Source organism: Pituophis catenifer, unplaced genomic scaffold, assembly GCF_029215685.1.
Source record: "Pituophis catenifer annectens isolate HBS135680 unplaced genomic scaffold, rPitCat1.0.hap2 SCAF_6, whole genome shotgun sequence".
NCBI classification, from domain to species: Eukaryota; Metazoa; Chordata; class Lepidosauria; order Squamata; family Colubridae; genus Pituophis; species Pituophis catenifer.
The window spans coordinates 66,722,325-66,738,326 of record NW_027256886.1 but is presented as its reverse complement, the minus strand read 5'-3'; positions in this window follow the sequence as shown (position 1 = coordinate 66,738,326).

Genomic DNA, 16,002 nt, shown 5'->3' with positions numbered 1-16,002 from the left:
GTTTTCCTTTCTCATTAAGGGTTGCCTGCCAGCAGGCAAACAACCATCCATCACTATATGCCTAGTGTGGAACAGAGATGAGTGGGTGGGTGGGTGCTTGGAATGGGGTATTTGGCCACCTGTTGTATGACTTCTATCAGTCGTGCTATTTCTGAACACTGCCTCTAGCACTAGCATTCTTCCAAAGGAATGCTAAGCCCTTATCCCAAAATAGCCCACCTGATGGCTCACAGGTACAGAGGAAGGGAACAGGGCAAAATGAAAAAAATCATCAATAACAAGGAAGTTCCATTGTCAGCTATTGACTGTGAACAGCCTGTCTGGAGCAGGCAAATGGAGCACTTCCTCCCATTATAAAGACACTAAAAAGTACAGCCGTGTAAGACCCCTTGTTGGCAGAAGCTACAACCCACGTCCGAGAAAACCCAGTTCTCTTTCCAAATTTAGAATCTGTTTTCTTTTTGTCCTGATTTTTGAAGCACACATCTGGTGCTTTTTCTTTTTTTTTTAAATGTACAGTAGTGGCAATGTTGTAAAAGCTCAGTCCTCCTACTGGACAGTGATTCATTTCTAGAAGGAACACATTTTGAAATCCCACTGCAACCTGAGATAGTCTTACTCAATTTCACATGACCCTTTTAAATTCCAGAAAATTGGCGTCGTATATGCTTAATAGCTACGGGGATTTTATATGCCTTTTATTGGAAAAAAAAACACCCTTCAGAAGGATGCGGGAGTATGCCTCAATGGCTAGATTAATTTTATATTTAAAAGTATGGTAAATGGGACACGGAATTTAATTATAATTGGAAAACATTCTTGGATTATAATTCTATATAGAAAGCATGGCACATCCAAAAGTCGGATTTTATATTTTAATTCTATGTACAATTTACAGTTTGCTATTTACAGTCTTGAATGATATTAACCAAACATTTGAACTCACGTTTAACAATATAAAATGGATATAAAAGTTCTTGTAACAACATAAGTTTCCAATACCAATTCTTTGTGATTTTAGTGTGTTAATCTGTTCATATTTTGTTACCTGTATTTGATTCTTCTATCCTTCTATCCTTTATTTCTTATTTCTTTCAAAAATACAATAAAATGGGAGAGAGAGAAACCCTCTAAATAGTGCTGAATATGTAATTTATTATTAAGGAGCCTATGTAACAGTGGTTACAATTTTTTTTACTACTGGTTCTGTGGGCGTGGCTTGGTGGGCGTGGTGTGGCTTGGTGGGCATGGCAGGGGAAGGATACTGCAAAATCTCCATTCCCACCCCACTCCAGGGGAAGAATAGGGCAAAATCCCCATTCCCTCCCCACTCCTGGGGGAAGGATATTGCAAAATCTCCATTCCCACCCCACTCTGGGGCTAGCCAGAGGTGGTATTTGCTGGTTCTCTGAACTATGCAAAATTTCCACTACTGGTTCTCCAGAACCTGTCAGAACCTGCTGAATTTCACCCCTGCTATGTAATGCTGGCTAGGACTTTCTGATGTCCCTAGAGAAATTAGAGATTTGGTGTTTTCTAACCCAAGCCAATGGCCCTCTGGGGCAGATCACAGCAATTGGACAGAAGAGGCTGTGCCCACAGCATTCTATAGCGGGAACAGAAGCAGGATAGACCCTGATGATACCATGTCAGCAATCACATTGTCTCTGAAGGATGTGCTAGATCACATCCATCCCAAACATTGTAACAGGAGAAAAGGGAAAGCCCTGGAACAGTCGGAGATCATTTTGATGAAGGCCACTGCATGAGCACATGATGTCACAAAACAAATGATTAATAGAGCATGTTTATGCCAGTTAGTGGGATTGCAGCATAATTCATAAGAACTCCAATCCCCTTCAGCTCCCTATAATTCAAGCACACAGACATTCTTTTCTCTATGAGGATTATCTGGATTGCACAAGCAGCAGTTTTAGTCACAATACATTTCCCCTGCGTGAGATTGATTGTCCACAATTTATATTTACAGTGATATCAGCTGAAGCTTCAACTATTGTTATCTTTCAGTTAGAAAAAAAATGGCTCTCTGGGGTAGTTTAACAGCAGGGCAAACAGGCCACATAGCTGTAAAAACATTTTTTCAGTTCATTCTCATTGTTAAGACTAAAACAGTTTTTTTTTAAAAAAAAAAAAAAACAATTTGGCAAACAATAGCTTAATACAGTCTGTCCTAGCCTGGACCCCTTAAAACATAACTTTTCCCAAAATTCTCCATCAAATTTCAATTCAATGGATTATTATTCTTTTCTTGACTATCCAGTTCAAGCAAGAACACTGTGTGATTAATAATAAATCAATATTCTATCGTGAACTTTGACTTTAATTTATCAGTAGACCAGAATATTTTGGTGAGCTGATACTGACTGAATATTCACTGGCATAGGCAAAGGACTGCTGATGGGGGAAGAGCTGTAGACCATTCATCACTAAAGTTATCATAGATCATATCCACAATATTTTTCCACCCTCAATCTGAAAACCAAAAAAAAATGCATCGTATTAGAAAAAGGATGCCTAGACACCACAAACTGCCCGCTAAAAATATTTATCTATCCCAGGGCAGAAAAACAGCAATTGTAAAGAAGAGTTGTAAACCCACAAGAACAGTGTCCCCATGCAAGCTACTTCTGAGGAAAAAACCCTTAAGATCAACATCCCTCCTGCTTTAACTTTTCATCCAGGCAAAAGAAGGTACATTTATTTATTTATTTATTGTAAAAAACTGCCCAAGAAATGCTTTCCCATCCCAACAAGAGATCTTCAAAAGCCATCACAGGGCATTAGCATTAGGGTGCCAGACGCTGAGTCCACATAGTAAATTCACAAACGCCTACCTTTTCGGGAAGTGCCCATTGTCCTTAAGCAGACCCTGCGGCAACCCCCGCATTACGTGTGTGGAACCCCCTCCCCCCAAATCTGATTTTCTTTTTCCGCAACGACTTAGCAATCATCCAAGGGGCGAAGGGAGGGGGAATTTTCAAAGCCTCCTTCCTTACTCTGGCTTTCAATGACAGGGAGCAGAAACTGTAAAGATCTCCCCGTTATTGTCCTGAAGCCCATCAGATCCCGCCCCTAATACAGCCCCTTATTTACTACAGTGAGGAGGGAGGGACTTCTCTACTCCAGGCTAGGCACCTGCAAGATGGTGGAAATCCTAAAGTTAAAGCGGGGCTGGTTATTATATATATATATATATAGCGTTTCCTCAAAGCATTGCTCTTTCGGGAGTTCCCCCCTCCCGGCTAAACTCGGGCAAACAGACGCGTCCCCTCCCACGCCCTGCGGGGCTCGTTTCCACGAAACGAGGAGGAGAGGAGTCGCATCTCCCGCCGTTTCTGAAAGTACCCGTTTCCAGATAACGCACCGCGCCAAGGAATTCCCCCATTCTGCTACTTCCACCTGCATCTACTACTCCCCAGGGGTGAAATCCAGCAGGTTCTGACAGGTTCTGGAGAACCGGTAGCGGAGATTTTGAGGAGTTCGGAGAACCGGTAGCGGAATAATAATAATAATAATAATAATAATAATAATAATAATAATAATAATAATAATAATAATAATAATAATAATAATAATAATAATAATTTTATTTATATATGTTGAGTACTTTGGCGAACCGGCAAATACCACCTCTGGCTGGCCCCAGAGTGGGGTGGGAATGGAGATTTTGCAGTATCCTTCCCCTGCCATGCCCACCAAGCCACACCCACCAAGCCACGCCTACAGAACCGGTAGTAAAAAAAATTGGATTTTACCACTGCTACTCCCCCTTTCTAAAATCTCAATTTCAACCCCAAACTCTCCTGCTGTAGAAAGAACAGGAATTCCTGGAAAAACCTCCTTTTCCTTCCCTTCCCCCCCCTCTCCCCCCGCTTTCCATTCCAGCACTCCATCTGCAAACGTAACGGCGATCCTGGAAAAGTTGCATCTTGCAAGATCGGAGTTGGTTCTCGCGCGCCCTGCCCCCAGCAACAGCCCGCCGATCAAATGCAAAAGACGCGTTTTAATTTTTTAAGAGTAGTAACTCCTCCACCCCACGCTTGTAGGGATCCAGGAAGGATAAATTTGGGGGCGGGGGTGGAATCTGACGAGAGGAAGAGAAAAAAGAAAGAAAGAAAGCCCCCCACGTTTTTCTTGGGGCAGCCCGCCTGAAGCTTTTAAGAGGTCGGTCTCAGTGGGATCGGTGGGTTCCCCCCCCCCTCCTCCACCAGCGATCAAAACGCCCCGCAATCTTTGCCAGGAAAGAAAGCTGCTCCCCGAGCGTTGCATCCCACCCTCGCGAGTGGAAGTGGGCCAGCGAAGGAAGATCCGTAGACTGACCTGTCGCCTGCGGAACGAGAGCCGGCCGCCTCCTCCCTTGGCTCGGCGGCGGCTGCAGAAGAGAAGCGGCGACTGGTGCACGGAGCCGCGCGGCCGGCCGCTGCCTCACTCCATTGGAATGTCTGAGGTAACTCAACTCGGGCGTCCTTGCCCGCTCAGCGACCGAGCGGGGCTTGCAGCGCTGCGCAGTTTTGGTGGGGCTTCCTTCGCCTTCTCTTCCCCTTCCCTTCCGAGCCTTGCCAGCAACTTTTACACAAGGTGCCTCTTTTACCCCCTGTTTTCTCTGGGGAAGGGGAAAAAAAAAAAAAAGCAAGCAAGCTATCGCAGAAGAAAACAATGGCTCGATTCAGGGAGCGGGTTGAAAAGTGGAGCACGCACAAGCGCGCCACTATTGTGGGCGCCCTTGCCAACCGGGAGAAGAAAGGCTTGTGTGAGCCACAAGAACTCAGGGGGCAGAGCGAGGGGATATTGTCAAGTTTCCGTCTGTTTCATGGAAAACTAGGGAGTTGGCGGAACGGAGCATCTTTGCATTTAAAAGACCGCCCCCCTCCCGTTAAATAAGAGGAGGGAGGGAGAGCGAGAGCGCGCAACATCTTGTATAGCGGTTTTGGAACTTGGATTTCAGAAATGTTAACGCTGGCTGCAGGCAAAAAAAAAAAGGCATTTTATTTTGATAAATATTGAATTCGGAATATTTTACAGAGAGATGCAAACAGTGTTTTGTCCTGATTATGCACTAAAGATGCACCAAAGACAAATTCCTTGTGTGTCCAATCACATTTGGCCAATAAAGAAGTCTGTCTCTGTCTGTCCGTCCGTCCGTCCATCCATCCATCCATCCATCCATCCATCCATCCATCCATCTATCTATCTATCTATCTATCTATCTATCTATCTATCTATCATAGCCTCTTTCGCTGCCCATGGACTGTACATTTAACTGTACATCCCCTCCAACATTAAAAAAAAAAAACATGAAGGGGATCTGAATTTGTAAAGTTCTACTTCATTGTTACAGGTAAACAGTATTTCTACAATGTAGATGATTAACAAATATTAACAGTTTAATTGAGAAGTGAGACTGCGTCAGTCTACAGTTGATCAAATGATAATTATTGTCTGTTTTATGAAAGCAATTTCATTTTTGTACCTTAGGATTGGAGGAACATTGTCCATGGGGTAGCGATGGGTCGGACACAACTTCATGACTAACAACAACAACAGCTACTTTAGGATTAGATGAACAGGCAGGTTACAAATCAATGAGATATAAGAACCTTTACAAATAAAATGTAAATTTTAAAAAATGAGCAGAACTGGGCCTTTCACAGTGAAGCACTTTCAAATATTATTAATTAAAGAATGTGAGACCGCATTGAATTCTCCCACTTGAATTAATCTCAGTAGGAGCTACTAGCTAGCAAGATATTGAAATATGTTAGGCTGAAGCAAGTTGTTCATACTGACTACTTAAAATATTATAATGCTCTTTCCTAGTTATTTTCATTACTCAATTAATGGTCTTACATCATCTAACTTGATGCTGATTTAATGTTTTACTGCACAACCCCACACATTTTTGAAATAAAACTGGTGTGGTAAGTATAAAAGATTGTAGTCTTTATTTCTAATTGTATGCTTTGATTGGTTCATCGTTCTGATTTCCTAAAAGTTTGCATACCACTGTGCTATTTCTAGTGGACTCCTGCTTTCCATTTCTGCACAAGGATCAGTTTGACAGCTGTCACCAATGGGGTACCCAGGATGTGACAGAATGTTTGCTGGCCTCCTTTAAGCTCTTTAGCTACATCCATTTTGGATCTTGTGATATCAAACTCCTAGTGACCTATCTGATTTCACATTGTGGTTTGGCATTCTTTAGCAGCAACTTCCAATTACTCTAATTAGCTTGGCATCTTGTGGAGTTTTAGGAAAACCTGTGATAATAACTCATTTCATTTCCAGAAATGAAAATTGGGAAACTTGCTGTATGCTGAAGGCTTCTTGTAACAGTGTTTTTCACTCTCAGCAATGTTAAGATGTGTAGACTTCAACTCCCAGGATTCCCTAGCCATCATTTTGGGAATTGAAGTTCACACATCTCAAAGTTGATGAGGTTGAGAAACAAAGATAACTCTAGCAAATTGATGGTATGTATGAACCAATGTAACAAACTGTTTCTGATTGCTTTTCTTAATAGAACATCAAGAAACTGCTGTTCCCTTTTCTAGAATCATAAAGGGATACATTGACTAGACGGCATGAACTGCCAATGTTTTTAAAGCAAAAAGAAGGTGGAAGGAAAGAAAGAAAAAAAAATGAGAAAAAGGATGATGTGGCTTTAAGAATCACTAACGTTAATCAATTAATTAAATAGAGCCAGTTTGGTCTAGGCGCAGGGGTGGGCGAATGTGGCTCTTTTACAACCTGTGGACTTCAACTCCCAGAATTTCTGAGACAGCTTGGCTGTCTCAGGAATTCTGGGAGTTGAAGTCCACAGGTTGTAAAAGAGCCACATTTGCCCACCCCTGGTCTAGGGCAGTGATGGCTAACCTTTTCCAGACAGAGTGCCCAAAGTGTGCTGGGGTGTCTGCAAATGCGCACATGTGCGCCTGCGAATGTGCACACCCAAACCCTCAAAATGCAATGCGTGCATGGTCCCCACACATGCGCCTTGCCCCCCCACGCATGCGTGCATATCCCCAGCATTTGCCCCACCCCCGGCAGAGACCCGTCAACCAGCTGGCTGGTGGGAGGTGCATGCACATGCACAGCAGAGCTGAACTGGGGCGATGGCTCATGTGCCCACAGAGAGGGCGCTGCATGACACCTGTGGCATGTGTGCCATAGGTTCGCCGTCACTGGTCTAGGGTTTAAAGTCCCAGGCTAGAAATTGGGACACCTTGGTTGACTCGATCTTCTATCCTTCTGAGGTGGGTAAAATGAGGATCCAGATTGTTGGGGGCAATATGCTGGCTCTGTAAATCACTTAGAGAGGGCTGTAAAGCACTGTGAAGTGGTATATAAGTCTAAATGCTATTGCTATTACTACGTTGGGCCAATCACTTTCACGCAGCCCAATTCATTTCCCAGCATTGTTGTTGTTTTTGTCATCAAAAATAGGAGTAAGGTATATTGGATATGTTCCCCACCTCAAGTTATTTGTAACAATAATACAGGCAGGATACAAATAAATTAGTCAAACATTTAAATTCAACCACTATGTTTTTAGGCTCATTCATTGGGTGTTCTGCTCACTTGGTATCTGAAGCATGTCATTTCCTAAATAGTTCTCATAGCCTGTGCCACCTTGTTGTATATGCTAGCCCAAACACGAACAGTTGTGTGCCATGTGTAGTATCTGTTGCCAGGGACAATGTAATAAATATGATATTGTGCATCAAAAAATATGGCATATCTCTTGTTAGTGATTTACATTTTACAACTGTTGGAGTTGGGTGGCCTTGTGAGTCCAATAAATAAATGCTTCATTCTTAAAATAATACTACAGTCAAAATTAATTACATATCTGTATTCCATTATATGCCAAAGGGGCACAGAATGCTGTTACCATCTTACAAAAGTGGTACCTATTTATCTACTTGCATTTACATGTTTTTGAACAGCTGGGTTGGCAGGAGCTGGGACAAGAACAGTGCTTGAGTCTGGAATTGCCAATATTCTGGTCAACAAGCCCAGCTGCTTAACCATTAGGCCACCATATCCCTTATTCGATATTATATTCTATATGTATTTATAGACTAAATATGTAAATTAAAAGTTTCTAACTGGTCTAATAAAAGGCATGTTCACACTTGTTTTATACAAATATGTATTAAAATCAACAAACGGGACTAATATTTAGTTGAAAATTCTAAAGAAATTAAGCAGTTATTTTCATTTTTTGCAGATATTTTTTTTCAGAATTTCAAACATTGTTTAAAATTAAAGACTTGATGAACATTAAGCATTTACCCACTCCTTGAAATTTCAGCATGGCAATATGTCTGTGGCAACATGAATACATTTTTTGATCATGTGAATTCAGACACATTTTATAGCAACTTGATAACAACATGATAACGTGTGGAAATGGAAGAGATACATGTGCATGCATAGCCAAACAGTTATTAAATTAGTCACTTCCCCATTGACATTGCTTGTCAGAAGGTTGCAAAAGGGAATCACATAACCCTGGGAGACTGCAACAGTCATAAGTATGAACCAATTGCCAAGCAACTGAATTTTGATCAAATGATCATGGGGATGCTGCAAAGGTTGTAACTGTGAAAAACTATCATAAGTCGCTTTTTTCAGTGCTGTTCTAACTTTGAATGGTCACTAAATGAATGGTTGTAAGTTGAGGACTACCTGTAGCAGGTTGCTGTCTCTAAATTGGACTAAGGTCACATTTCTACGTTCCAAGCAGAACACTATCCTACTGTTTAGCTGAGCTTTACCAAGCAAAGAATTATTTATTTTTAAAAATTGCACCACTGCAATTTTTTTAAAGAAATAGTATCACCTATTTTATCTGGTGGTAAACACTGCTACAAATTCATCATGACAACACCCATTGCTATAAAATGAATCATTTGAAGGCCGTGCAACTGGCAGCCTCAAGCCATACTGTATAGCAGTTTCCGAAAGTTTTAATTGCATTCCTTGGATCCCTTCTAAAAATTGCAACCAATTGAAATTTCATAAGAAACCTATTCAATGGATTTATTTTTAGCCAGGTTCATTGTAAATATGATATAATTTTGGTTCCAGTTCTCTTTTTTGAGTACTTCCCTATACTATGTCATTAAAAGCCAAAAATACATTTAAAAGGAATCAATAAATGGCAGCACAAAGCTAGAATTGTAGGTATATTCTTTATTTCTAACAATTACTACCAACCTGCCTTTCACTGAGGACCTGTATACTGCACGAGTCAAAAAGAGGGCTGCGAAAATATTTACAGACCCCTCACATCCTGGACATAAACTGTTTCAACTCCTACCCTCAAAATGATGCTATAGAGCACTGCACACCAGAACAACTAGACACAAGAACAGTTTTTTTCCGAATGCCATCACTCTGCTAAACAAATAATTCCCTCAACACTGTCAAACTAGTTACTGAGTCTGCATTACTATTAATCTTCTCATCGTTCCTATCATCCATCTCCTCCCACTTATGACTGTATGACTGTAACCTTGTTGCTGGTATACTTAAGATTTATATTGACTGTTTCCCTGTGAGTATCATTAATCATATCATTAAGATATGATTCTTGACGAATGTATCTTTTCTTTATGTACACCAAGAGCATATGCACCAAGACAAATTCCTTGTGTGTCCAATCACATTTGGCCAATAAAGAATTCTATTCTATTCTATTGCCATTTAATGATAATTGGGGTATTAAAAATTTAGGTATGGAACTGAATAGGGGGAACTGAACTTTGATAATGTATCTTACTTGAAGCTGAAAAAAATTTCTATTAAATAATAAAACTGCTATAACATGTAAATATCCTTGAATTCAACATAAGCTTACCAGATATCTCACTGACATTCCCAGTAAGAAAAACTAGATAAACTCATACTCCTGGCTGATGTATGGTTTTTGACAAAACTGTACAGTATAGAGCTCTGGAACGTATTCTGCAGAATATATATAATACTCAGGCAAGAAAATGTACATATAACTATTAAAATGATGTTCTGAAGAGGGAAATGTAAGTTGGAAAAGTTCAGTAGATTTCTCCCCCAAATGAATGCAAGAACATCTGATTATATCATTGCATAGATGAGTAAGAATTGAATGCATCGCATTAAAACAACAATGATGTGGTTTCCAAGTTTGTAACTGCAGGGTTATTACGAATTAGCAATAAAAATTCAGGCTGCCAAGGAAATATATAACTGCCAATGCAATTTCCCAGATAAAGCCAAAGAAAACCCGCTTTCACCAGCTTTTATTATTACACATTAAATCTGCATGTGTTCTGGTAAGTGTGTACTTGATACTGTAGTAGAGCTCCTACTAGAGCAACATTAAGAGGGCAAGATTAAAAACGGGAGTGAAAGCTGAGTGTGAATACTAAACTTGATGGTATGAATACATAGAGTACATGAGCTTAAACAGATTGTCAAGAACAAGTTGTTAGGAAATAATACTTATTTTAATAATACAGTAAAGTATAACATTCAGAGATCTTTCCACTAAGAATCATTTGAACATTTATTATTTATAATCCAAGACCAGATTATGAAATAAGTATAATTTAAAACAAAATAAAATAAAATCTCATTCATTGAGTAAATCATCAAGTTCAATGGATGGATCTCTGAACATAGGGAAGTTTTACAGCTTGGAGTACAGGATTTAGATTTTGTATAAATGATTTAATGGCACTTATTTTTTTTAAGAAAAAAACTTAAACCCCATTTGTCTGAATGGTTGGTCTACCTACCTACCTACCTACCTACCTACCCATCCTCCCTCCCTCCATCTTTCCCATTCTCTCTAAAACATTTATATGGCCACCCATCTGGAATCAAACTTTGAATGGCTCAAAACCAGGGGTGAAATCCAGCAGGTTCTGACAGGTTCTGGAGAACTGGTAGCGGAAATTTGAGTAGTTCGGAGAACCAGCAAATATCACCTCTGGCTGGCCCCAGAGTGGGGTGGGAATGGAGATTTTGCAATATCCTTCCCCCAGGAGTGGGGAGGAAATGGGGATTTTGCCATATCCTTCCCCTGGAGTGGGGTGGGAATGGAGATTTTGCAGTATCCTTTCCCTGCCACGGCCACCAAGCCACACCTCAGCCACCAAGCCATACCCACAGAACCAGTAGTAAAACAATTTGGATTTCACCACTGCTCAAAACCCAGTATCTATCTACAGTACAATAAAATAAATACATTAAAACACAAAAGATCTGGCACCAGAGTCAGGCTTTTCTATGAAGCCCACAAGTTCACCCTATCTAAATTTCTCTATTAAGGGTTGAATTAGTGTGGAGTGCAATTCCTTGTAAAATCTTTTTCTGAGCAAGATATGTTTTAAGATACAGGGGCAACTTCTGTACAAAAATGGTACCTGATTATACCTCCTACCTCTGAGTGCAGAGGAAACAAGAGTCGTGTTTGTGTGTGTGTGTGTCTGTGTGTCTTCTTGCACTAGGTAAATATATTAAGGCAACTGGTAGATTTCACAGCAGTGGTGGGTTTCAAAATATTTTACTGCCAGTTCTGTGGGTACTGCTTGGTGGGTGTGGCATGGCTTGATGGGCGTGGCTTGGTGGGTGTTGCAGAGGAAGAATACTGTAAAATCTCCATTCCCACCCCACTCCAGGGGAAGGTTACTGCAAAATCCCCATTTCCTCCTGATCAGCTGAGACTTGGGAGGCAGAGAATATATAGGGGTGGGGCCAGTCAGAACTTTTACTACCAGTTCTCTGAACTACTCAAAATTTCTGCTACCGGTTCTCCAGAACTGGTCAGAACCTGCTGAAACCCACCTCTGTTTCACAGATATTACTAGGTATTTCTGGTGGCATTCTCATTACTATGAGGATGCCACCAGAAACCTGGAGTCTGACAATATGATAACAACATGCTGATTATGGAAATCTATTACAGGATTTCACCCTAATATGTAGTTCATTCCATCTTGCATTTCAAAATCTATATAAAAAGTAGAAGTATCATTCAAATGTGTGTGTACGTGTGCTCACACGCATGTTCAGATTTCCCACCCCACCCCCCAGTAAGTGCCATATTTAATTTACATTCAGAGGCATTATTGCCTTTCTCAAATTCAGGCCAACTGAGTAGTTGATTTGAAGTAAGAATACTTGCTACTTTGTATAAAGTTTACCAAGAATCACTATTCAAGAAAAGGAAAAACAATGTAGCTCTGCTGAGTTTGGCTAATGTAACGCTATTACTACTGCTGCTATTACTAATAATATAACAATAATGCATCACATATGTTATATACAGTATCTGTTAGGAATTACATTTTTTCAAACTTTTTTTTATCCCTTTAGTCCAGCTTTACCCCAATCAGCCAACCAGAACTTAAATGTTGAATAATCCCCTATTGCTTGCTCTGTTTTCAGTTTGTTTTGAAACTGTGGGTTAAGGATATATTATCCCTTTAAGGAGGGAGTGCCTGTTACCTCTTCTTAACAAGCCTCATTTATGCTATGTATATCGAGTGTATCCTTTTCTGTGAATACCTGCTGTTGTTTTACAGGTATCAGTACTGTGCATGGTTGGCTGTCTTCCTGTGAACAAAATAACTTGCTTGCTCCATAAAATGACTTGATTGTGGACTTTAAACCCCTGGTAGAGCCATGGGGCAATGCTAGGTTAGCAAATGCTACCATAACAATTTTTTATGAAAGAACTGCTGCTTTAAATAGTTGTTGCAGGTGTGACCATGTTTTCCAGCTTTGTCACAATCAGCTTCAGCCCCATTCATGCAAAGTTTGAATCAGGCCTTTTTCTTTTGATCTGTTGGAAGAAAAATTCAGGTCCAGTTCCAAGCCGGGAATAAAACAGATGTTGATTGGAAAGAAAGATTCTTTTTATTGGTGAACAGAACTAACATACAGCACGCAGTTCTGGGACAGCTGACAAAATGGAGTTGAGAGTGAGGTGGGCTTTATATCTTCTTTGGGCTTTGTATTTGAGATTCCTGTTCTTATGCAAGAACATGTCCTTTAATATTCTAATGGGTGTTGTCAGATTGTGATGAGGACATGGCTGGCTCTATAGGCAAAAGGGAAAATGCAAATCCTAGATCAGTGATAGGTAACCTTTTTGCCGTCGCGTGCCAAAAGTGGGGGGAGTGTGCCCACACCCATAATTCAATGTGTCCCCCCCCATGTGCATGCCCACGTGACCCTACAGAGCTCCCCCCACTTTTGGCATGCAATGGCACGGTGGGCCCATTAGGCCCATTTTTCGTTCTCCCCAGGCTCCAGAGGCTTTCTTGGAGCCTAGGGAGGGTGAAAATGGCCTTCCTCACATCCCCCGGAGGCCCTCTGGAGGCCGGAAACAGTCTGTTTGCTGATTTCCGGTTGGACCTAGAAAGCCTGGGGAGCCTGGGGAGAGCAAAAAACAGGCTTTCCCTCCCCCGGAGGCTCTCCAGAGGCTGGAAACAGCCTATTGCCTGATTTCCGGTGGGCCCAGAAGAACTGAAAATCAGCTGGCTGGCATGCGCACGCACGCCGGAGCTGAGCTAGGGCAACGCTCACGTGCCCACCGATATGGCTCCGCATGCCATAGATTCGCCATCATGGTCATAGATGTTTGTCTGGGCTAATCTTGTCAACCTTGGCTTGCCTAATTGTATTGCTTATCTGGTATATCCCTCTGACCCAGTCTTTCTGAATGGATTACCAAATCTGCATTTCTAAAACCTGGCATCCTCATTTTCTGCTTGGGGCAGGAAGACTGGGGATGGTTTCTGCCTCCCTTAAGATTTTTTTCCCATTTCTCCTTCAGGTGAAATATTCTGTTTTGCCTTTTTAATATTCCCATTTAATAATACATTTCATTCTCTAGGAGGGTGTGGGTACTGACTTTCTACAGATCCTAGTGTATTCCATTTTGCATTTACTGTATAGTCTTGTAGATTATTATTATTATTATTATTATTATTATTATTATTATTATTAATAATAATAATAATAACAACAACAACAACAACAACAATAATGGTAATAATAATAATAACAACCATCACCACCATTTGGGATAATAGATTCACTTATTGACTGTGATTTGTTTAACAACTACTGTAAAAGTGGTTGAAAAATCAGATCCAGGGTGCCTTGATGTACAATCACAACTTATAACCAAAATTCTGGTCTCCAGTGTTGTACATTGAAGACTACCTGCATATAAGACATTCACATATTACCTGTGGATATAACAGTATTTCCATCCTTGGTTTTTCACTAAGAAAACTTTACCATCAGGAATATCTGGCAACAAACAATGGTTCAATTTAATCCAAAATCCAAAACGGTTTAAAAGATTTACTATAGTACCAAAACACAGAGAAATGATTAGCATTTTCCATCAGTTTATAGCAACCAGATTAGGAGAAGCTCAAAAACAAAAATGACTCATCAGGAATTAAGGAGTGCAGCCTAGGTCAGGACGCCTCTGCCTCTTCCAAGGGAAGACCAGAGTGTGTTGTAATGGATAAAAAGTGACATTCCCAAAAGAGGTTTTATTTCAGAAGGCCAGGGGATTTATGAAGACAATTCATAAATGTCTTCATAAATCTTGTCTTCATCAGGAATAGGCCAAATTTTCCAGACCATTTTATACATGTTTAATTGCAGTATAATTGAAATTTGTTTCTTTTTAATTCCCCAAATGTATTTGTTTGCAACATGAAGAGATTCATCACCATATACTTAAGAGAGGAGTGCTAAGGGCTGAGGTGTCAGGCAAACATTATTAATTTAACTATAAAACATATGCAAACATTTAAAAACACATCAACACATTAATAAGCAGCTCCAGAATGATGTAACAGTGACAGTAAATAAAAGTCATTATGTCATTATGTCACATGAGCACTTAAAATCAAAATGACCAGGCCTCAGAGAAGCCTGGCACCAAGAAGTAACGATTCTTTAGGGAGTTCCCACAACCACAAATGCCTCTCAAAATGATAGGAGCAAAGAATCTCTTCAGAGTTGTGTGGAATAAGTTACAGGTAGTCCTCAATTTACAACAGTTCATTTAGTAACAGTTCAAAGTTACAACGGCACTGAAAAAAAGTGATTTATCATCATTTTTCACAGTTACAACCTTTGCAGCATTCCCATGATCATGTGATCAAAATTCAGATGCTTGGCAACTGGTTCATCCTTATGACTGTTGCAGTCTCCCAGGGTCATGTGGTCCCCTTTTGCAACCTTCTGACAAGCAAAGTCAATGGGGAAGCCAGATTCACTTAACAACCACGTGACTAATTTAATAACTGCAGTGATTCAGTTAACAAATATGACAAGAAAAGTCGTAAAATGGGGCAAAACTCAACAAATTTCTCACTTAACAACATAGGTTTTGGGCTCAATTGTGGTCATAGGTTGAGGACTACCTGTTGTAACCAAATCTGTTACAGTCTCAGAAACTATGAAAATATATGAGAAAAAGAATCTTAATCTTCTGATGCAGTGCAATCATGTCTTCAATGTGTTGAAAGAAACAAAATTCACATATTCCATTTTTACAATATGAAACCCGTTCTAAGTGACCAGGACAAGTGTAAGAATCATAAAATATAACTGGGTGCACCTGAAAGGAATTTTATTTTTGTAGGGAAGGTTTTGAAGCTACATGAACTGTGATCTCTTTCCCATGGTTGTTAATCAAAAATCTACAAACACACCTACACCCACACAGTAATTTCTGTGCTTTATTTAATTTACTACAAAGGTAGGATAGATAACCCAGCACTTTCAGACAGCACTTTCAGAACAAAGATGGAAAATGGAAAATGAAAACCTATCAAGGAGATGGTAGAGTGCTGAAGCTTCTGTTTGGAATAAAGTAGAAAGAATATATATATAAAATCAGACCAGAGATATCAGGAACCAGAATCAAAGAAGCCTTGTGAATGATATAGATTCTGG